Genomic DNA, 25,072 nt, shown 5'->3' with positions numbered 1-25,072 from the left:
CCTATCCCAGGATCAACCTAGGTACACAGAAATTCAAAGGACCTACAAACAGCACAAGTATATGAGGGCCAAATCTGGGTGGTGGTGGTTCATGCCTTTAATCCCAGCACTCTGGAGGGAGAGGCAGACAGATCTCTGAATTCAAAGCTAGCGTGGTCTATAGAGTGAGTTCCAGGACAGCCAGGGCTACACTGAGGGGGGAAAAAAAAACCTGTCTTGAAAAACAAATAGAAAGAAAAAAATAATATAAAGTCAAGGAAGTTTTTATTTACCTTGCCTTCTGTGATTTTACCTAGGTGATATCAGGTTAAATGAGTATCTAAGGAAATAAAAGAAGGATGAAATCACCAAACAGCATCATGAAGTCTTAAAATGGATGGGAAAAACAGAAAGGGGCCAGCTTCTTGGCACCTCACTGTGATAGACAGGGCTCAGTGTAAGAATATCAGAAAAAAAAAAAAAAACATAGCACCAGGTTATCTTTCAAGGTTCAAATTTACAACATTGACTTTCTGGTGGAGTTGGGATCAAACCTAAGAACCTATGCATGTTAGGCAAGTACTCTAATCACTGATGATACTCCCAGCACTAGTTCAACTCTTTTAAAAATTATATTTATTTAGTTTAGCTTATGTTTGTTTATGAGATTTTTGCCATCAGATCCCTGAAACAAGAGCTGTGGATAGTTGTGGGTCACCAGGTGGTGCTCAGACTCTAACCCGGGTCTCTACAAGAGCAGCAAGTGCTGTGAATGGCTGAGTCATCGTTCCCATCCCTAGGAAAACTATTTTGTAAAGAATGGTATGCCTAAATATTAAGCACATGGAAACAAAGCACAAATTCAACTCCTTTTCTGTTTATCCAATCTTCCTTCTGCCACAGAAACTGTCAAATCCTCTACTTCCTACTCCCAGACCTACAGGTTGTGAGATCAGAACAGTTAACACCCAGTTTCTGAGACTTTGGAATGTTCAGGAAGATTTGGGTAATTCAACTCGACCTTCCTGGTGCTTCCCATAATACACATCCAAGAAGAAACAAGGTAGATTGCAGTTTGACGAGGAAATTTTGAACATCAACCTCTACCACTGCAAGTTATCAGGAAGTTGCACAAAAATGCAGAAATAGCTCCTGAATCATTTCCGCTCCACCTCAACTGCCACTGACCCACACCCTGACTATCCCACAAATACGCAGACACCACCTTAAACCCTTATGTGGCTGTGATGAAGACATTAGGATACTATGAGGGTTCACATAAGTGTTATGAGAGCTCCCCAGAAAATATTAGCCAACACAAAAAAGTGTAACTGCCAATTTCAATGTGCATGAGTGTTGAGAACCTGGTGTCTTTACGGGACTCAAAGTGAAGGAAAAATATGAACCAGAGGCCGTGGTGGCAGTGAGAAGAACCTCCTGATGCTTCTTTTGGGAAACCACAGGCCAAGAAATTTAAAAAGCAATCACAACACACTCTGGAAACCGAGTGTTTCAACCCAAGGATAGGAAAGCAGATGGTGTATACACCAAACATCAGGAGTCTGTACATTGGCGGGGAACCTTCAATGGTGCCACCTTTCTCAGGGTCACAGGCCCCACCCATCTCTGGAGACACCTCAGCACACCAGAAAGGTCATTTTCAGTTAACAGAGACAGAGCTGTTCAAAGAGTCACAAACATTAATAGAACTCAATCTTCTCATCAGAGCAAGGAAGTGCATGGGACAAAAACAACTTTCAGGCAGCGCACGCCTTGCCCCTGCCTACTTAAAACTAACCACAGCATGGGAACTGGAGAACTAAGATGAACACAAACCTTCACTCCAGTAGATCTCCAGATGCAACCATTTACAGAGGAGGGACTGGTATGGTGGTAAAGGAAATTGGTAGCTAATCTGACACAGAAGCAGGCATCCCTTTCCTTCTGGATAAGTATGGTAAACACCCCAGAAAATAAACTGCATAAGATAGTGTCGTCATCCAAGGGGGGAACAGAACATCTTTGTCCTCCAAACTACTACCGGACAAGGCTGCAGGAAAGAGATGCCTCATTCCTCCTACTCTTTTGGACTGTCTGGCCAGAGACCTTGGGGACACAGCCCATGGCTACCCCGACAGCCTCTCTGCTTTACATCTCTGGCTGTAATGTCCCTGTTCCCCATCGACCTTCTGCAGTGCCTATGCTGAGAAGCAGCTAAGCTTCATGTGCAACTCCACACCAGTGCAGAGGAGCCCAGCAAAACCTACTGAAAGGCGTGCCCCTGGAACCCCCCACTGAACACCAAGCCCTGTGCGAGATGGTTTCTCTCCCTCCCCCACATTTGTTGCTATTCAGGTGATAAGGCCCCTCAGACAAGCAGAGGAGTGAGACTGCCCACAAAGCACAGTGGCAGGAAAGAGTGGAAGGGGAAGAGTGAAATGGGAAGTAAGAATGAGAGATGACATGTGAAGGGCCTGCAGGGTCCCCCACTAAATCCCTGAACCCCTGCAAGAGCCCAGTCATTTAAGCACTGCCCCTCTGGTGACTTCACAGAGGAATGAGACCCAAGAAGCCCAGATCCCACTGTCTTCTCTAGCCCAGTCAGCCAGCTCAGTGGGTCTCAAACATCAGTGTTTGAGGAGCCCCACCTTCAGCTGGAGCAAAGCAACACCCACAATTTTTACAAACGAGAGGCCCATTGTTAGAGATGTACTTCCTATCATCAATAAGAGGCTCTCTCTCTCTCTCTCTCTCTCTCTCTCTCTCTCTCTCTCTCTCTCTCTCACACACACACACACACACACATACACACACACTTACACACTTGTTGCACCCATATTGCAACCACCTGTCCTATCTTAAAACAAAGCAATTAAATGTAGAACTCCAAACCATGTACAACTATCGAGAGACAGCCTGACTTCAGGCTCTGACTAGAGCACACCAACTGTGAGGCCTCGGCCAATGATTGTCTTAGTCCCCTCCTCTCTGCACACTGAGGCTCACCAAATGTCCTTTTGCCACTGGGAGGACCACATGATATCGTGGAGTGTAGCACAGTGTCCAGTAGGCATGTGCTGTGCACACATCTGTTGACTGTTTGATGCAGTAATGTAAATCTATGAAGATCATTGCACAGGAGGGCAAATGAATGGAGTAATGAGGGCAAGGAACCTTTGCAGACCTCAGCATCATCCTTCTAGGGGACTTCCCATTGTCCTCGTAGCCACACCCCACCTGGATCTGACTCAAGGACACTGTGTTCTCAACAGGACTTTCACATTTACACTGGACTTTTTATGATTTATGAAGAACATTAAAATTTTTATAGTGTGTATTTTCATCTTCTCCTCTTCCTTGTTATTTTTTTTTCTAGAACACCTGGTTTGTTTATTGGTTTTTTTTTCAACCCTCCTCTCTTCCTCTCCCTGCTTCTCCCTGGTAATGTGTGATGTTGGGCTAAGAATATCTCTTCATATTCCTAAAACAAATCACCCTAAATCACTAAAGAAATGGTTGGGAGAGGCACACAGCCACGTGCCTTATGGCTGGGGACAAGCCTGCAATTCCCATTAAACCAGAGACCCTCTACGCTCACCCTCTTCTCCCTCAGCCTCCTAGAGCATCGGTGTCTCCTGGCTGCCTGGGAGCTCTGTGGCTAGAGAGCCCATAGGTTCCCCATCCAATATAAGCCAAACTCAGTCCACATCTCAATCCCAGCCATCAGAACCCTTGTCCTTATCAGATCCACCCCTGAGCATAAAGCAGACAGCTCAGAGCCACCTTTAGCCCTTTCCCTGTGACTGTCTCTTCTTTCCTTCTTAATTACAAAGACCTGCCAATTTCCAAATGGCCCTCACTGTCCGCTCTGCTTCATGGCTTCTGATCCTCCTGGCTGAGAGCTGTCTCTCAGGTGGACTGTCTGTAGAACACAGCTCCCAGAAATGTCCCGAGAAACAGATAAAGAGGTCACTTCCTACTTAAAGCCCCTGATGACTCCCCATTCATAAGAGTCCAAACTGCTTCAAAGCATCAGAATTGGAAGTCGGGATTTCCATAATTTGGCAGAATAAGACCTGTTCAAAAGCATCACTCCATCCTCCTACACGGCAGCCCACTGGCAGCACACTGACTGAGGGTGGAACCTCGGGCTCAGAAGGACAGACACATCTCACTGAGGAAGAGCAAACATCACTGACAGTCACACAGTCACACAGAGTTCTTCTTCAGTCTCATCTTAAAGAAATCACAGCTAAGGCCTGGAGACGGAAATCTACTCAAATCAAGGTCAGAACTCAATAGCCTGAATGACTCTCCTCTACACAATGGTCAGGGATCCCCACAGCTTTCCCTTTGACTGGACACTTCACCCCACCCCCACACCTGCAGAGGGAGCTGGCCCAGAGGAGCAGAACAGGAAGAAGTGAGTTTTGGCACTGCTTCAGGGCCAGACACAAGGGCTTTTGACTACTGAAAAAAAAATAGCCCATTGTCTCCATGGGTGAGACCAAACCATAGCAGGAGCTAGAAAACCAGTTTCTTTGTGCCCAGAGCCATGAACTGTAAGAGAGCAGGTAGGAGGAGGGGAGAAAAGGCTGGGTCCTTTAAGAACAGAGCAACCACAACAAGCTCTACTCACCTGCCCCACCCCTACCCACTGCCCTGGTTTTGCTGGATTTGGGTTTATTTTCCCTCACATAGTGCCCGACATGGACTGGGAAAGGTGCGGCTTCCTGGAGGACAGAGGAGTCACTGGAGCATCAAGGAACTGGATGGCTCCATTAGCAGGCTCCTAGAGAGAGCTGTTTTATCACTGCCCCACTTGCCAGGGAAAGACAACAACAACAACAAGCCCTGGGCTGCAAACCTCAGCAAACTGAGAAGAGCCTGTCTGGAGATTGGGAGCCTGCCCACCTCAGCAATGCAGGAGACAGTCTTGGGAGAGCACAAAAGGCTGAGCCCAAACAAGGATTTCAGAACTTCCTCCCATGCCAGCAAGTCCAAAGCCACTGGACATTGATTCCAGGTTGCTATAGCACGTCAGTTCATCCAACAAAAATCTACAGACCACTTTCTTTAATGACATTCACGTGATGAACCATTCAGACCAGCAAGATCTACTTAAGTAAGGACGAAGTCCTCCCCTCCTCCACCTGCCAGTCTTCCTCTGGCTCCTGGAACTCATTCCTATCATCAAACGATGACTTTCAGAGACCCAGGAGAAGTTCCTGAGGTGCACTGAACACGTCTCTACTTACAACATAATGGAAACCAAATATAAATCAGAAGAGGAAACAACTATTCCCATATGCTAAAGCCTGGAACACAAAGACTACAGGCAATCATTCCCCAGTTCTTACAGTTTCAAGTGAGTCTCTAGGGCAAAATCAAGGCTTCAAGAACAATTTTAAGAAAACTTTGCAGGTTGGGGGCTGAGTCTGACTCTGCCTGCTACAGCTCCTGGAGCTTTCTGCATACCTTGGCCCATAGCTGCTTCAATTTTCAGAGTCAGGGACAGGTGGAAGACAATTTCTTATGCTTTCTCGTCTGTCTCTGACTTACTTTCAGAGACCCTCTTAACTTCATTTATACCACTGATATATCCAGGGAGATTTCTGTCCCAAGATATGGAATTCATTGCATTTGAAATGTCCTACTCACCAGACAGACAGTGTTCCCAGGTTCCAATGGCTTGTGTATTTTAGGCAGCCATGATTGTACCTAACACAAATATGCTGCCTTTCTTTTTGTTGTATTGTTGTTGTTTGAAGACAGGGTACTATTGTGTAGCTCTGGCTGTCCTGAAACTCAATCTAGACCAGGCTGGCGGGAAATTCACAGAGATCTGCCTGTCTCTGCCTTCCGAGTGCTGGGCTTAAAGGCCTGCCGACCCCACGGTGCCCTTTCTAATCTTCACCAGAGACATAAACTCACCTGCTGCCCTTCTCTACGTTTCACTTGACTGACTGGTAGAGAAAGAGAACAGACTTGGAGGCAACGCTCTGTAGCTCTGGCTGCACGACCCTGGGCAGCACCTTCACCTCCTCCATCTCATCTGTAGCACAAGGGTCACTCTTACTGCATCAGAAGGTGACAGGAAGAGAGAACATAAAGCCACGCAGTGCCTGGGCTGTGATCGTCCCCCATAAGCATCCTTGTAGCCCTCTCCTCTCGCCATTCAGTTCTCTCTTTTTCCCTTTGCCTTCAAGGACATCCTTGGTCTACCCTGCCGTGTAGCACAGTCCTGCCTGCTGCCTTCTGTTGTGACTCCGCTTCAGGGTTTTCTCCAGGGAGTCTGCTGTCATCTCAGGTTCCCAGTGTGTTTATATGAGGGAATCCACCTTTAAGAAGTCCTTTTTATGTTCAAATAAAACACATGCTCCCAATAGATCAGCTGGACTGGGACTGAAAAAGCATGAGATAAAACCGGACTCTCTGAACATGGCGGACAAAGAGGGCTGATAAGAAACCAAGGACAATGGCACTGGGTTTTGATACTACTTCATGTTCTGGCTTTGTGGGAGCCTAGCCTGTTTGGATGCTCACCTTCCTAGACCTGGATGGAGGGAGGAGAACCTTGGACCTTCCACAGGGCAGAGAACCCTGACTGCTCTTAGGACTGGAGAGGGAGGGGGAGAGGAATTGGGGAAGGGGGAGAGGAGTAGGAAGAGGGGGAGGGAAATGGGAGGCTGGGAGGAGGCAGAAATTTTTTTTTCAATAAAAAATAAAAAAATTAATAAAAACTACATGCTCCCTCTGCTTACAAACACCATCCCCAAAACTGTTCTGGTGCACACATCCATTTCCTTATTGGGGCCGTCTTCAGTCCTTCTCTTTACACCTTATAAATGAGGACAGTACAAAGATAAAAATAATGGCTCTGGCCACAATAAGGAATTCTCTTAGCCATACGAATGGTCTTTGCAAGGCATTCCCTGAAACTTGTGTCTTGGCCTGGCAAACCTATATGATTTCAGGGTACACACCAAGACCTCCAGGAGATTACCACTGTTTTCACACCCCTCACAACCTCCTTTTGGCGAAGGTATTTTCCTAGAACTGCCTGGTGAGATATGGAATGTCCACCTCCCTGAACCATTTCAACCCTAACTTGCCTGCTAATGTCCAGTTACAAGCAACCATCCCAGCCTAGACACCTGGCCTGGCAGCTTTGCTATTCCCATAATCACAAGGGCTCACAGCCAGCCCCACTGTGTGCAGTTACTGCCTAAGGCTCTGCACGGAACTGAGGTTTCTCAAGAGGATCTGTTGTCATGCCCATTTTTACAGCCTGAAAAAGTCAACATGGGAGAGTTAAGCAATGTGCCCAATGTGGACAAATTCTGTAATTTAACTTCATCTTCACTATATCTGGGCAGAGAGAATCTTAAAATTTTCTGTAGTCTCATAAACAAAATCCATCTTCCAGAATGATTTTTGCCCCACGCTCTACTTTCAGGCTTGACAAACACCTGCCTCCTAACACCACCTGCACAATTTCAGGCCCTTCTTTAACCTGTGTTCATGAATGGTTAGTCTTTTTTAAGAAAATGTAGGGCCAGGTTCCCTGCCCTCATAAGAAGTCATTTTTACTGAATTGTTATTTGCACAGCCATTCTCAGACCATAAAACAGATGCACCAAGAAGAACTGCAATAAGGAAGCAGAAAGAGGGAGAGTTCCTGGAACAATCACAAGGAAAAAGAGACTCCAAAGCCAGTGTTTGTGGCCTTAAACAATGGCAACCCCGCCTGCCCCTTTCCATGCCTCTTGGCACCTGACTTCCTTCTCAGCTGTCCCTCTGGCCTCACTTTCATAGACCTAAGGAGTGGAGGAGGCAGAAAGGAATTCATGAGAGAATTGACTCACTTATGTACACATCCCTGTGCCAGAATGGGATTAGTAAAAAGGTTGCCATTCAGGATGCCTAGTTTAAGAACAATTAAGGAGCTGTACTTCCCAGAAACTATGACGTTATCTGAGACCAGAGCTGGGCCCTCGCCCTTAGGAACTTACTCCTCTCCCTTCTCCCTGGGTTGGGTTACATTCCCCTTCCAGTAGGTCTCTTGTTTGCTGAGTTATATTCAAGGATAGAGAAAAATCTCAGTTGGATTCCTTAGAGTCCCAAACATTCCATTCCATTCAAAAGGGTCTGTCATTTTAGTGATGAGCAAGGCACAAAACAAAGATTAAAGGCCATGCAGGATCTTGATACCAAGAAACTTTAACCAAGCAACCATGAGTAACAACCTACAAATTGTCTCTAGGGACCCCTGAACTATAATAATAAAAATGATGGAGCTTAGCAATGGGACTTTTCTGTTTGTGCCTCATCTAAAGGTCACCATAGCTCTCATCCTCACAGCTTTGGCCTTTATCTCAGAACCTGTAGGTTTCCAGTATTCAGATACATACATACATACATACATACATACATACATACATACATACATATACATACATACATATTCCTGAGCTTGCTCCTTCCTTCCTTCCTTCCTTGCTTTCTTCTTTCCTTCCTTCCTTCCTTCCTTCCTTCCTTCCTTCCTTCCTTCCTTCCTTCCTTCCTTCCTTCCTTCCTTCCTTTGAAACAGAATCTCATTATGTAGCCCTGGCTAGCCTGGAATTCACTCTATAGAGCTGGCTGGCTTTGAACTCACAGAGAAGAATTCGGGAGACTGAACAGGAAGACAGGTGCCTTTCGGGACATAAAATATGGGTCAGGACTGACTGCAGATCAAGGAGCAGAGGTCCAGGCTAGAGGGCCTATAAATGGTACCCTCAGGAACCTGAACTCAATTTATAGATTAGTGGGATAGCTGGAAATTTGGATAAACAGAATCCCAGAAAACAAAAAGTTACCTGTTTTTAAGTATTATAATGCAAATTTGAGTTTAAAGAAGTGGTTCTTAACTTTGACGATGCATTAGAATGATCTGGAAGCAGTTTTTGCCTTTTTGTTTCTTTGTTTGGTTTTTCAAGAAAGAGTTTTTCTGTATAAAAGCCCTACCTGTCCTGGTACTAGCTCTTGTAGACAGAGATTCACCTACCTCTGCCTCCTGAGTGCCGGGATTAAAGGCCTGTGCCATTACCATCTTTTTTTTTTTTTTTTTACATCCAGGGTCTCTAGCCCAGACTGGCCTGGAATTTGCTATACAGCCAAGAATGACTTTGATCCTGCTGACCTCACCTTCAGTGGCAGGATTACAGGCATGCGCCACTGAACCCAGTTTATGTGGAGCTATGAGTTTGGGGATCAAGTCCAGAGCTGCACATATGCTACACATCATACCCTTTGATTACTATTATTATCACCAATGTTTATGTATATGGATGTTTTGATTACTCTTATCAATGTTTATGTATATGGATGTTTTGATTACTCTTATCAATGTCTATGTATATGAATGCTTTGATTACTCTTATCAATGTCTATGTATATGGATGTTGTGCCTGCATGTGTGTCTGTGCACCTGAAATTATTTTGTTCACAGCTAAAGCTTATTGTTTCTTATAGAAAAAGGGGGAGTTTGGAAACCGTCCTTTGCCACAGCCTTACAAGTTCCTCTCTGGCTGTGGTCTCAGCTAGCTGATGAGCTTTTCGTGCCCCATGGAAATTTATTTTTGTAATTTTTTTTTCTGGAATAAGGTTTGCTTCTGGTATAATAGACTTTGGTGGTCTGTCCCCCACCTTTGCATGACCCCCTGTGGACCTAACATTTTTTTGTTGCAGAACCCGGGACCTCATGCATACCTGGTCCTGAGTGGACACCCGAGTCTCTGGCAGACTTTACTGTACTGTTTTTACCAATTGGTAACTCTCTGGGTTTTATCTGGTATCTTGTGTCTGGACAATATGAGGCTCAAGGAGATCTGGTGAACAGGCTTTTAATCTCGGAGCCAGAGGAGAATAGTGGAAGTTTCGATTCCTCCTCTGGCCAAAGGGTCATGACCCTTTGTGACTGGTACGGGGTCACATGATCCAATGCACAGCATCTCCCCATCTGTGTCTGCCGACTTTATGTCCCCTTGTTTTTGTTTGCTTGTTGTGAGCCTTCTTGTTGTGGTTATGAATGAAGTAATTTCCACTATGGGAAAAGCTTCTTCTAAACCTAAAGTTCCCCTGGATCTTGTCCTCTCTCAGTTCCAGGACGCCAAGGATACTGCTGCTGTCCCTGCCACCCATGTGAAATCAGAGCAACTCAAGACCTTCTGCCCCCTAGAGTGCCCAGCCTTTGAGTTGACGGGTCTCCTGTAGGCTTTTTTGATTTTTTTTTAGATTGTTTTTGTTGAACTATATATTTTTCTCTGTTTCCTATCCTTCCTCCCCCGTCCCCTTCTACCCTCTCCTATGATCCCTAGGCTCTAAATTTACTCAGATCTTGTCTTTTTCTCCTTCCCATGTAGATTAGATCCATGTATGTCCCTGGCTCGGGCCTGTTCCCGAAGAGGTTCCTGACTCAGACCTGCTCCCACAGAGGTCTCTAGCTTAGGTCTGGTCCCACAGAGATCTCTGGCTCCACTTGCTTCTTTGGTGGTCGCTCCTTTGTACGTCTTCCTGCAGAGGTCACTTCCTTGGGCCTGCTTCTGTGGAGGTTCACACCTTTTTTATTTTTTATACTTTTATTGAGTTTTATTGATCTCTATATTTTTCTCTGTTCCCCTCCTTGCCTCTCCCCTTCCCTTCAATCCTCTCCCAAATTCCCTGGTCCCAGATTGCTCAGGAGATCTTGTCTTTTTCTACTTCTCATGAAGATTAGATCTATGTATGTCTCTCTTAGTGTCCTCATTATTGTCTAGGTTCTCTGGTACTGTGATTTGTAGGCTGGTTTTCTATGCTTTATGTTTTAAAACCACTTATGAATGAGTACATATGATATTTGTCTTTCTGGGTCTGGGTTACCCCACTAAAACTGATGTTTTATAGCTCCATCCATTTGCCTGCAAATTTCAAGATGTCATTATTGTTTTCTGCTCTGTAGTACTCCATTGTATAAATGTACCACATTTTCCTTATCCATTTTTCAGTCAAGGGGCATTTAGGTTATTTCCAGGTTCTGGCTATGACAAACAATGCTGCTATGAACATAGTTAAACACATGTCCTTGTGGCACGAGTGAGCATCCTTTGGATATATACACAAAAGTGGTATTACTGGATCTTGAGGAAGGTTGTTTCCTAATTTTCTGAGAAATCGCCACACTGACATCCAAAGGGGTTGTACCAGCTTGCATTCCCACCAGCAATGCAGAAGTGTTCCCCTTTTCTCTCCAGCATAAGTTATCATCAGTGTTTTTTATCTTGGCCATTCTTACAGGTGTAAGATGGAATCTCAGAGTTGTTTTGATTTGCATTTCTCTGATGGCTAAAGATGTTGATCATTTCCTTAAGTGTCTTTCAGCCATTTTAGATTCCTCTGTTGAGAGTTCTCTGTTTAGGTCTATACTCCATTTTTTTCACTGGATTATTTGTTATTTTGATTACCAATTTCTTGAGTTCTTTGTATATTTTGGAGATCAAACCTCTGATGTCAGGTTGGTGAAGATCTTTTCCAATTCTGTAGGCTGTCATTTATTAATTGTTGCTCTTGATGTCTTGTTGCAAGGAGTGGGCCACTTGGTTGTCCCGGCCACCTGGCTATCTTACACCGGAAATAACCACACAGAAACTGTATTAATTAAAACACTGTTTACCTATTAGCTTTAACTTTTTATTGGCTAACTTTTACATATTAGTTTAACCCATCTCCCTTAATCTGTGTGTTACCACGTGGTAGTGGCTTATCAGAGATTCTAACTGGTGTCCATCTCTGTGGAGGATCCATGGCTCCTCTGACTCTGCCCTTCTTCCTCCCAGCATTCAGTTCTGTTTTCTCCACCTACCTAAGTTCCACCCTATCAACTGGGCCAAGGCAGTTTATTCATTAACCAATGAAAGTAACACACAGACAGAAGGAACTCCTACACCATTTCCCCTTTTCTATTTAAACAAAAAAGAAGGCTTTAACTTTAACATAGTAAAATTATATACAAAATAGTTATCAAGCAAGAATTACAGTTGCAATATTTATATATAAAAGTATATATATATATATATATCTTTTATCACAATTAGGGAAATCTATAACTATAAATTCTTCAACTTCATCAAAGACTTCAAAAGGATATAATATAACCCATGTAAACTGGAAATGCATTGTAAGCAACCTCCAAAACTCTAGAATTGACAGAGACATCTCATTGCCTGGACAGTCACCCAAAGTTTTTCTGTACCATTGGGGCATCCATCTTTGGCCTTCAGGTCCAAAGTATCCAGCAGACTTTTTCACAAAGCAGGAGATTTCAAAGACAGTTTAGTCATTTTCTTCTGTATCTTGCAGAATGTCTCACAGAGTCTTTCATGAAGCAGGAACCCTGAAGGACCATCTCACCTTTAGGCAAGTTCAGCAGTCCTCTCTGTAGGTTCTTCATGTCCAGTTTATGCAACAGTCCAGGCAAGAGAAGTTTCTTGCCCAAATGGCTAACCAACTCCATAAGGAATCTCTTTGATGCCCATCTTCCTCTTGGAGTAGCTGGTACTATCAGGAGCAAATGTGTCTCACTGTCATGAAAAGTTTTAAATTTTTAAAACATTTGAATGCCATATTCTAAAGTTCTCTAAAAAATTTAAAGAATACATAACTAACTGAAATAGATCTCTATACATTTAGAAAATTTACCTAACATAACTATAAGCTTGATTATTATAGATGACTATCTATTAACCTATATTTTTAATTATACGTTACATTTTCAAATGAGCTACACAAACACAATACCTTAATCAAGAACAGAAATATACATGTAACAAAATTGACTTAAATTTGTATCAATAAACAAGGCTTATACCAATACAAAATTATTCATATCTATATCATATCCCCGTTTAAATGTAACAAACATTTACAAACAATATTTGGGAATATGGGTGCAGTTCTGTCCAAACTGCTTCCTGCGGACTGGAGGCACTGTTAATCAGGTCATTTATGTTGTATCCTGTATGCTAGATTCATCTCAGTCACTAGTTGGGTGAAGAAATTTTTGAGGGTGTTTATGGCAACTTTTCAGGAGGCCTTGGTCCATGAAACCATATTTGCCCAAGGCAATCCACAGGTTCTCATCTTCTGTGAAAACAAAAGAAGAACCTCTTTTCCCAAGCAACATGTTCTTAGACCCAAATTCTGAAGTCAAGATACCTTTATAATATACATGCTGGTTTAGTTTACCAGCCCATACAATGAAATGTCTCTCTGTACTTAGCTCCTTCACAGTCAAAAAAAATTTAAAGAAAACACAATAATACACATAATCCAGACTCTCTGTGAATTTTCCATTTTTATGTGGCTTATTTTTCTTTACTTCTTTTAATCTATGACCATCTGTACTGTCTCTTTAAAGACTTTACCCTTTTTTAAGCATTAACTTTATTTTATGACTCTCTATACTCTTTTTCTTCTCTCTCCTAAGTCTACATACATTTATCCAACACTGTGACCAATTTAGAGGTCTTTTATGTCTGAATCTGTCCTATTGTGAATCTGCAATTCTTTACTGTCCAGGAGCACTTCTTAAGATTCTAAGCACTTCTTTAAAACTTAGGTTGTATTATTGCTCAGGTAATACGTCAGTGCCTGCTTGCCCCACCCTGTCCTGCATGATGGAGCTGCTCAAGCCTCTGAACCACATATACCACCCAACTTCCAGGCACACAGCTGGTCCAAGTTGCCATCAAGCAAGCCAGGGCAATCTGCTCACAAATCCCATCCAACTACTCCTTCTCCCAAAAGAGTCCGAAGTTGCGCTGGCAGCACAGCCCAGAAAGCTGGTATTTCAAAACTGCCACTTTTTTCCTGCTGTGACTGCTGAGTCAGGAAAATCTCTCTGAGGTATGCCACCAGCAAGCAGCAAAAAGCTGTGTTAAACTTATCTATCTATCTATCTATCTATCTATCTATCTATCTATCTATCTATCTATCTATCTATCGATCGATCTATCGATCTATCCATCTATCCATCTATCCATCTATCTATTGTCTAGAATTCCTTTTACAAGCCCTCTCAGGTTTTACATGGGTTTTGTTGACCACATTGAAGTGCCAATTGTTTCAAAGAGCAGACCGCTGGTTTGTCCCGGCCACTGGGATAGCTTACACCAGAAATAAACACACAGAAACTGTATTAATTAAAACACTGCTTGACCATTATCTTTAATTTCTTATTGGCTAACTCTTTTTTTTGTTTTGTTTTGTTTTTTCCTTTCAGTTTATTTATATGATGGATTACATTGATAGATTTTTTTATTTATTTATTTTTTATTGAAAAAAAATTTCCGCCTGCTCCCCGCCTCCCATTTCCCTCCCCATCCTCCCGACCCTCTCCCCCTCCCCCTACTCCTCTTCTCCTCCCTCTCCAGTCCCAGGAGCAGTCAGGGTTCCCTGCCCTGTGGAAAGTCCAAGGTCCTCCCCCCTCCATCCAGATTTAGGAAGGTGAACATCCAAACTGTCTAGGCTCCCACAAAGCCAGAACCTGAAGTAGGATCAAAACCCCGTGCCATTGTCCTTGGCCTCTTGTCAGCTCTCATTGTCCGCCATGTTCAGAGAGTCCAGTTTTATCCCATGCTTTTTTAGTCCCAGTCCAGCTGGCCTTGGTGAGCTCCCAATAGATCGGCCCCACTGTCTCAGTGGGTGGGTGCACCCCTCGTGGTCCTGACTTCGCTGTACATGTTCTCCCTCCTTCTGCTCCTCATTAGGACCTTGGGAGCTCAGTCCAGTGCTCCAGTGTGGGTCTCTGTCTCTATCTCCATCCATTGCTAGATGAAGGTTCTATGGTGATATGCAAGATATTCATCAGTATGGCTATAGAATAGGTTCATTTCAGGTTCCCTATCCTCAGGTGCCCCAATGAACTAACTGCAGACATTGCCCTGGGCATCTGGTAGCCACTCCAAGTTCAAGTCTCTTGCCAACCCTTAGGTGGCTCCCTTAACTAAGATATGAGTTTCCCTGCTCCCCTATCAAATCTTCCTATATCCCCAATCATCCCGTTTCCCCAAGTTCCCCTCATCCTCTCCTTCACACTTTTCTCTCCCCATCTCCCCTCACCCCCATCCCACCTTACCCCCAAGATTCCAATTTTTTGCCTGGCAATCTAGTCTATTTCCCATAGCCAGGAGGATAACTATATGTTTTTCCTTGGGTTTACCCTCTTGTTTAGCTTCTTTAGGACCACAAATTATAGACTCAGTGGCCCCCTATCCATGGCTAGAAACCAATTATGAGTGAGTACATCCCATGATCTTCTTTTGGGGTCTGGGTTAACTCACACAGAATAGTATTTTCTATTTCCATCCATTTGAATGCAAAATTCAAGAAGTCATTGTTTTTTACCGCAGAGTAGTACTCTAATGTGTATATATTCCACACTTTCTTCATCCATTCTTCCATTGAAGGACATCTAGGTTGCTTCCAGGTTCTGGCTATTACAAATAATGCTACTATGAACATAGTTGAACAAATGCTTTTGTCATATGATAAGGGATCTCTTGGGTATATTCCCAAGAGTGGTATTGCTGGGTCCAGGGGTAGGTTGATCTCAATTTTTCTGAGAAACCGCCACACTGATTTCCAAAGTGGTTGTACAAGTTTGTAGTCCCACCAGCAATGGATGAGGGTACCCCTTTCTCCACAACCTCTCCAGCAAAAGCTATCCTTGGTGTTTTTGATTTTAGCCATTCTGACAGGTGAAGGATAATATCTCAAAGTTGTTTTGATTTGCATTTCTCTGATCGCTAAGGAGGTTAGCATGACCTTAAGTATCTTTTAGCCATTCGAACTTCTTCTGTTGAGAATTCTCTGTTCAGTTCAGTGCCCCATTTTTTAATTGGGATAATTATCATTTTAACGTCTAGTTTCTTGAGTTCTTTATATATTTTGAAGATCAGACCTTTGTCTGTTGCGGGGTTGGTGAAGATCTTCTCCCAGTCAGTAGGGTGCCTTTTTGTCTTAGTGACAGTGTCCTTTGCTTTACAGAAGCTTCTTAGTTTCAGGAGGTCCCATTTATTCAATGTTGCCCTTAATGTCTGTGCTGCTGGGGTTATACATAGGAAGCGATCTCCTGTGCCCATATGTTGTAGGGTACTTCCTATTTTCTCTTCTATCAGGTTGAGTGTGTTCAGATTGATATTGAGGTCTTTGATCCATTTGGACTTGAGTTTTGTGCATGGTGATAGATATGGGTCTATTTTCATTCTTCTACAGGTTGACATCCAGTTGTGCCAGCACCATTTGTTGAAGATGCTTTCTTTCTTCCATTGTACACTTTTAGCTCCTTTATCGAAAATGAGGTGTTCATAGGTTTGTGGGTTAAAATCCGGGTCTTCTATATGATTCCATTGGTCGACTTCTGTTTTTATGCCAGTACCACGCTGTTTTCATTACTGTAGCTCTGTAATAGAGTTTGAAGTCAGGGATGGTAATGCCTCCAGAAGTTCCTTTATTGTATAAGATTGTTTTGGCTATCCTGGGTTTTTTGTTTTTCCATATAAAGTTGATTATTGTCCTCTCAAGATCTGTGAAGAATTTTGATGGGACCTTGATGGGGATTGCATTGAATCTATAGATTGCCTTTGGTAGAATTGCCATTTTTACTATGTTGATTCTCCCAATCCAAGAGCAAGGGAGATCCTTCCATTTTCTGGTATCCTCCTCAATTTCTTTCTTCAAAGACTTAAAGTTCTTGTCAAATAGATCTTTCACTTCCTTGGTTAGAGTTACCCCAAGATATTTTATGCTGCTTGTGGCTATCGTGAAAGGTGATGATTCTCTTATTTCCCTCCCTGCTTCCATATCCTTTGTGTATAAGAGGGCGACTGATTTTTTGGAGTTGATCTTGTATCCTGCCACATTACTAAAGGTGTTTATCAGCTGTAGAAGTTCTTAGGTGGAGTTTTTGGGGTCGCTTAAGTACACTATCATATCATCTGCAAATAACGCAAGTTTAACTTCTTCCTTTCCAATTCGAATCCCCTTGATCCCCTTATGTTGTCTTATTGCTATTGCTAAGACTTCAAGAACTATATTGAAGAGGTATGGGGAGAGTGGACAGCCTTGGCGTGTTCCTGATTTTAGTGGGATGGCTTTAAGTTTCTCTCCATTTAATTTGATGTTAGCTGTCGGGTTGCTATAAATAGCTTTAATTATATTTAGGTATGACCCTTGTATCCCTAATCTCTCCAAGACTTTTATCATAAAGGGATGTTGAATTTTGTCAAATGCTTTTTCAGCATCTAATGAAACTATCATATGGCTTTTTTCTTTCAGTTTATTTATATGATGGATTACATTGATAGATTTGCGCATGTTAAACCAGCCCTGCATCTCTGGTATGAAGCCTGCTTGATCATAATGGATAATTTTTCTAATGTGTTCTTGGATTCGGTTTGCCAGTATTTTATTGAGGATTTTTGCGTCGATGTTCATGAGTGAGATTGGCCTGTAATTCTCTTTCTTGGTTGAGTCTTTGTGTGGTTTTGGTATCAGTTACTGTAGCTTCATAGAAGGAGTTTGGCAATGGCTCTTCTGTTTCTATATTGTGAAATACATTTAGGAGTATAGGTATTAGGTCTTCTTGGAAGTTCTGGTAGAATTCCGCATTGAAACCATCTGGTCCTGGACTTTTTTTGGAAGGGAGGTTTTTGATAACAGCTTCTAATTCTTCGCGACTCACAGGTCTATTTAGGTTGTTTACCTGGTCCTGGTTTAACTTTGGTAAATGGTATTCATCTAAAAAAGTGTCCATTTCTTTAACATTTTCCAGTTTTGTGGCATACAGGCTTTTGTAGTAAGATCTAATGATTCTCCTAATTTCCTCTGTGTCTGTGGTTATGTCCCCCTTTTCATTTCTGATTTTATTAATTTCCAAATTCTCTCTCTGCCGTTTGATTAGTTTGGATAGGGGTTTATCAATCTTGTTGATTTTCTCCAGGAAACAGCTTTTTGTTTCATTGATTCTTTCAATTGTTTTCTGTGTTCCTATTTTGTTGATTTCAGCCCTTAGTTTGATTATTTCCGGTCTTCTACTCCTTCTAGGTGAGTCTGCTTCTTTTTTTTTCTAGAGCTTTCAGGTGGTCTGTTAAGTCTCCAATGTGTGCTTTCTCTGTTTTCTTTAATTGGGCACTTAGTGCTATGAACTTTCCTCTCAGGACTGCTTTCATAGTGTCCCATAGGTTTGAGTATGTTGTTTCTTTATTTTCATTGAATTCAAGGAAGACTTTAATTTCTTTCTTTATTTCTTCCTTAATCCAGGTATGGTTCAGTAGTTGACTGTTCAGTTTCCATGAGTTTGTAGGCTTTCTGGGGGTAGCATTGTTGTTAAATTCTAGCTTTAATCCATGGTGATCTGATAAAATACAGGTGGTTACAGATATTTTTTTGTAACTGTGGATGTTTGGTTTGTTACCGAGTATGTGATCAATTTTCGAGAAGGTTCCATGAGCTGCAGAGAAGAAGGTATATTCTTTCCTATTTGGGTGGAATATTCTATAGATGTCTGTTAAGTCCATTTGATTCATTACCTCCATTAATTCTCTTATTTCTCTGTTAGGTTTCTGTCTAATTGACCTGTCCATTGGTGAGCGAGGAGTGTTAAAGTCTCCTACTATTAATGTGTGCGGTTTGATTGCTGCCTTGAGTTTTAGCAATGTTTCTTTTACGTACGTGGGTGCTTTTATATTAGGGGCATAGATATTCAGGATTGAGACTTCATCCTGATGAATTGTTCCTGTTATGGGTAGAAAATGTCCCTCTTCATCTCTTCTGATTGATTTAAGTTTGAAGTCAACTTTGTTAGAAATTAGTATGGCCACACCTGCTTGTTTCTTAGGTCCATTTACTTGATAAGCCTTATCCCAACCCTTTACTCTGAGTAGGTGTCTGTCTTTGTGGTTTAGGTGTGTTTCTTGTAAACAGCAGAATGTTGGATCCTGTTTTCGTATCCAATCTCTTAGTCTGTGCCTTTTTATAGGTGAGTTGACTCCATTGACATTAAGTGATATTAATGACCAGTGGTTGTTAACTCCGGTCATTTTTTTAGTAGTGAATTTTGTGTGTTTCCCTTCTTCGAGTTGCGCTGGTGTAGGGTCTCTAGTTGTCTGAGATATTGTGGTCATTGTTGGACACCTTGGTTAGTGATTTTCCTTCTATTACTTTCTGTCAGGCTGGATTTGTGGCTACGTATTGTTTAAATTTGTTTTTATCCTGGAAAATTTTGTTTTCTCCATTTATAGTGAACGAAAGCTTGGCTGGGTATAATAGTCTGGGCTTGCATCCACAGTCTCTTAGTTTCTGCAGTACATCTATCCAGGACCTTCTGGCTTTCATGGTTTCCATAGAGAAGTCAGGTGTAAGTCTGATAGATTTACCTTTATAAGTAACTTGGCCTTTTTCCTTTGCAGCTCTTAATATTCTTTCTTTGTTCTGTATGCTTTGTGTTTTGATTATTATATGGCGAGGGGATTTTTTTTTTGATCCAGCCTATTCGGTGTTCTGTATGCTTCTTGAACCTTCGTAGGTATATCTTTCTTTAGGTTGGGAAAGTTTTCTTCTATACTTTTATTAAATATATTTTCTGTACCGTTGAGCTGCGCTTCTTCCCCTTCTTCTACTCCTATTATTCTTAGGTTTGGTCTTTTTATTGTGTCCCATATTTCCTGAATGATTTGTGATGAGAGTTTGTTGGCCTTGCTGTTTTCTTTGATCAGCGTGTTTATTTTCTCTATGGTATCTTCAGAATCTGAGATTCTTTCTTCTATCTCTTGTATTCTGTTGGTTATGCTTGTTTCTGTAGTCTCTATTTGTTTACCTAGATTTTCCATGTCCAGCCAGCCTTCTGTTTGTGTTTTCTTCTTTGCCTCCATTTCAGTTTTCAAGACTTGAACTGTTTCCATTATCTGTTTGATTGTTTTTCCTTGGTTTCCTAGGGTATCATTCACTGATTTACTCAATTCTTCAAACTTTCTGTTATACTTCTCATCCATTTCTATAAGGGCATTTTTTACGTGCTGTTTAAGGGCGTCAATCACTTTCATAAAGTCAATTTTTTTCTACTTCTTCATGATTAAGGTGTTCGTGTCGTCCTGTTGTGAGGTCGCTGGGTTCTGGTGGTTTCATATTGTTTTTCAGATTGTTGGGTGAATTCTTGCATTGGCGCCTGCCCATCTCTTCCTCCAAATGTTCTCCTATGGATCTTCTTTTACAGGATCAGGTCTCCTTGCCTACTGTTGTACCTTCCCAGTGATGGTACTCCCCAGTGATGGTTCTCCTGGTGTTCCAGTGATGGCTCTCCTGGTGACAATATCAGATCTCCGTGTCCAATGATGGCTCTCCTCGTGCCAAGATTAGCTCTCCGTGCCCAATGATGGCTCTCCTGGTGCCGAGATCAGATCTCCGTGCCCAATGATGGCTCTCCTGGTACCAAGCTCAGATCTCCGTGCTGGTTGGGTAGTTCGTAAACAAAGCGCCTACCTTGCTTGGTGCAGGCAGGCCAGTGAAACAAAGGAACTCCCTCCCGCCTGTTTGCCCTGAGGATTCGCCCCCAGCGCCCAGACAGGCTGAGCTAGGTGGTGTTATGTGCCCAAAGAAGGAAGGGGGCAGAAGGAAGAAGGGTTCTGGATGCAAGCTGGGTGGGGTAGGAAGAGAGAGGCAGTCTGCAGGGAGTAGAGTCTCTGCAGGGAGCCCAGGAGGGATGGGGAGTGGGTGTGAGGAACTTCTGAGTTCCCTGTCTGGGGCTGCTGCCGCGGGTCCAAAACTCACCCCAATGATGGCTCTCCTGGTACCGAGCTCAGATCTCCGTGCTGGTTGGGTAGTTCATAAACAAAGCGCCTACCTTGCTTGGTGCAGGCCGGCCATGGCTAACTCTTACATATTAGTTTACCCCATCTCCATTAATCTGTGTATCGCCACATGGCAGTGGCTTACCAGAGATTCTAACCAGTGTCCATCTCCGGCGGAGAATCCATGCTCCTCTGACTCTGCCCTTCTTCTCCCAGCATTCAGATCTGTTTTCTCCACCTACCTAAGTTCCACCCTATCAACTAGGCCAAGGCAGTTTCTTTATTCATTAATCAATGAAAGCAACACACAAGTAGAAGGAACTCTTACACCAGTGTCTGTGTTCCTGGGGTTCTATTTAGGAAGTGGTCTCCTGTGCCAATGTCTTCAAGTGTACTTCCCACTTTCTATTCTATCAGGTTCAGTGTGGCTGGCTTTATGTTGAGGTCTTTGATCCACTTGGACTTGAGTTTTGTGCATGGTAATAAATGTAGATAGATTTTCATTCTTCAACATGTTGATATTCAGTTATGCCAGCACCATTTGTTAAATATTCTTTCTTTTTTCCATTTGATATTTTTTGCTTCTTTGTCAAAAATCAGGTGTCGAAGGTGTGTGGATTAATATCCAGGGCTTTGATTCTGTTCCATTGGTCCTCCTATCTGTTTTTATGCCAATACCTGGCTGTTTTCACTACTGTAACTCTGTAGTAAAGTTTGAAGTTTGAAGGGATTGTTATTCCTCCAGAAGTTCTTTTATTGTACAGGATTGTTTTGGCTATCCTGGGTTTTTTTCCTTTTCCATATGAAGTTGCGTACTGTTCTTTCAAGGTCTGTAAAAAATTTTGCTGGGCATTGTATAGAATCTGTAGATTACTTTTGATAAGATTTCCATTTTTACTATGTTAATTGTACCTACCCAAGATCATGGGAGATCTTTCTATTTTCTGATGTCTTCTTCAATATCTTTCCTCAAAGATTTAAAGTTCTTGTAATAGAAGTCTTCCACTTGTTTGGATAGAGTTACTCCAAGATATTTTATGCTATTTGTGGCTATTTTGAAGGGTATTGTTTCTCAGATTTCTTTCTCAGTCCATTTATCATCTCTGTACAGGAAAGTGACTAATTTTTCAAGTTAATCTTGTATCCTGCTACATTACTGAAGGTGTTTATAAGTTGTAGAAGTTCCTTGGTAGAATTTTTGGGATCACTTATATAAACTATTATATCATCAGCAAATAATGAGATACTTCTTCTTTTCTGATTTGTAACCCCTTGTTCTCCTTTTGTTGTCTTATTGCTATAGCTAGGACCTCAAGAACTTTATTGAATAGATATGGAGAGAGTGGACAACCTTGTCTTGTTGCTGATTTCAGTGGCTGTAAAGGGGGACTCAGACCCTTTATCCCCCCAGGAAGCTCACCCCTGAAGCTCAGGCTTCTCTTGCCTTAATTAACAAGGCTTATCAGGGACCCTCTGTTCATATCCTGCTGGCCAGGATAGGATCGCTCTTAGTTTCTCTACATTTAGCTTGATGTTGGCTGCTGACTTGCTGTATATTGCCTTTATTATGTTTAGGTACATTCCTTGTATCCCTGCTCTCCCCAAGAGCAAAATACAAAATACAAAATACAACATAGGGATGTTGTATTTTGCTGAAAGCTTTCTCGGCATCTAATCATCAAGTTGGGAGCATAGGTCCCAGTTCCTCGCATCTATCTCAGCAGGCCAGGTCCTGATCCCACCCCCAGGGAGGGGTCAGGACCACTCCCCAGGGTATTTAAATGATCCACCAAAAGAGGAACACATGGTCTCCCTTTCTTCCTCCCTGGTTCCCCCTCGGGGCCACCCAAGAGCACAGATCTCCCACTAAACCTGGTTATTTCTTAATTTGGCTTGTTTTGATTTGGCTTGATTGGGAATTTTTATGGTGGCAGGGAGCTCGTGTTTAAGAAATATTCCTAACATTTTGGAGGTTCCACTGAGCTAGGGCAGGCCCTTTCCACGTGTCAGGCCACGTGTTGAAAGGCCCTAGTCTACAGTTCGAGCTCTCTATGCCATACTTAAAACAGGCTCCTGGGCTACAGCGGCTGGGTCTTGATGAGTCCCTTTTCTTGTCTATTCTATAGGGTTTTGGGGGAACCCATTTGTACTTAGTTTTGTTGTTTTCAGATTCCTGCTGAAGTAGTGAGCTCACGCCGGGAATTCGAGTCAGGTTGCAGTCAATCCGGTGGGATCGGGTTTGGCTGAGGTGGAGATCTGTCTGTCCTGGGATGCCAGGCATTCAATCTCCACGGCCCCTTTTGGACCTAAGAGCCATTTTGGAGAATGCTCTGAAATGGACTTAGGCCACGTGGTTGGGCATAAACTCTAAAATGGGCACTTACAGTTCAAAGCCAGGTCTGTTGTCGTCCCTATAAGCTTCTTACAAAAATCTTTTAAAATTGAACCTGTCTGATACAAATAAACAGAGCTTACATATATATGTCCTTTTTTTTTTTTTTTTTTTTTTGGTTTTTCGAGACAGGGTTTCTCTGTGGCTTTGGAGCCTTGTCCATGGTTTTTGGCCTCTACACTCTTGCCCCTCCCAGTGTCTCACAGCACCAGAGGCACTGGCCCCTCCCCCACTCCTCAAGCCCACACTTCTCAATCCCCCTCAGGGAGAACAACATTCTTTCCCTGCCCTTTCCTAATTCAGAGGTCCAAGGTCAACTTCCACCTTCCCCTCCCCCTCTTACCTCACTGCTCCACTCCTGGACCCCCTCTGTGCACTGGGCTAGCCCCTCCCATGCTCCCTTTTCTCTTCCAAATCTCTCTCAGGTACCAGATATTAGGAAAGAGTAAAAATTAAAAAAAGGTTGAGGATGGTCCCCAAACTTCTATACGGGGAATTGGTGAAAATGGCCTTTAAAGTTTTTAATGCCCAAGAGGAATCAGCTAAGTCTTCCTGACAGACAACACTACAGCAGGCAGCCAATCTATAGGCCCAGGCCTTACCAGCTATCCTAAGGTCACAGGAAGGGGGACAAAGGAAGCCAATCACAGGGCTCTATCAAGTGTGGCCTAAATGATCACATGGCATGATATTGCACTACACCTGCTCCGAGGTTGTGCCCTAACTGCCTGCAACCTGAACAGTGGAAATCACAGTGCCCCCATGCGGGCTTGTCCTCTATGCCAAGCCACAGAGGTCCGGCCTCATCACCATCGGCAAGTGAAACTGTGCCAGCCTTCAAACGTCTCAGCCTTGCAGAGGATTGACGCTGTCCAGACTTGTTAAATCCCATAACCCTCTCCTAGCCTAGGGTCTTTCTACAAATGGCGGGTAAGTCCATTACTTTTATTCTCACTTGGGCCTTAAGTTTCCCTCACCAATTTCAGTTATGATGGTAGACAGGATCCGTTCCTCCCCACTTAAAACTTTGCCACTGCCCTACATTCTTGCAGAAATTTTTTTTCTATCATTCTTTCTTAGTGATACCGGCTTTTCCAGCATATTTACTGGGTGGAGATATCCTTAGCTGCTTCCCCAAAGCTTTGTTCCACTTCTTGGAGCCCCTTTTAACCCCACCCATCTCCAAGATTCTATTTTACAGGTTCATTCCTCCTGCCAGACATGTGCCCAGGCCAACCCACAAGGAGCTCTCCACATACACCAGCTTCATGGACACCAACCAGGCAAAGATTGACAGGTTAATTTTACCCATATGCCTGTGTAGTGTGGAGCTGTGGGGCTGCGTTCCTGCCACCCAGCTCCCGGCCACCTGGCTGGCTTACACCTGAAATAACAACACACAAATTGTATTCTTTTAAACACTGCTTGGCCCATTAGCTCTAGTCCTTACTGGCTAATTCTCATATCCCGATCAACCCATCTCTAATAATCTGTGTAGCACCAGTCTTACCAGGAAAGATTCAGCATGCCTGACCTGGCAGCTTGCTTCATTGCATCTGCTTTGAAGAACAGCTGCATGGCGTCTCAGCTCACTTCCCTTCTTTCCAGCATTCTGTTCTGTTTACTCCACCCACCTATGTTCTAACCTATCAGGCCAAGCAGTTTGTTTATTAATTAACCAATGACCTTCCTCCATCATTTCCCCTTTTTCTGTTTAAAAACAAAAAGGAAGGCTTTAACTAGTAAAATTACATATAACAAAACAGTTATCTAGCAAGAATTAGTTACAATATTTATATCTCTTTTATCTTTTATCATAACAATGGAAAATTATAAC

The sequence above is a fragment of the Chionomys nivalis genome, chromosome 2, assembly GCF_950005125.1.
Source record: "Chionomys nivalis chromosome 2, mChiNiv1.1, whole genome shotgun sequence".
Taxonomy (NCBI): domain Eukaryota; kingdom Metazoa; phylum Chordata; class Mammalia; order Rodentia; family Cricetidae; genus Chionomys; species Chionomys nivalis.
The sequence above is the reverse complement of the archived record's forward strand: the minus strand, read 5'-3'. Positions refer to the sequence as shown.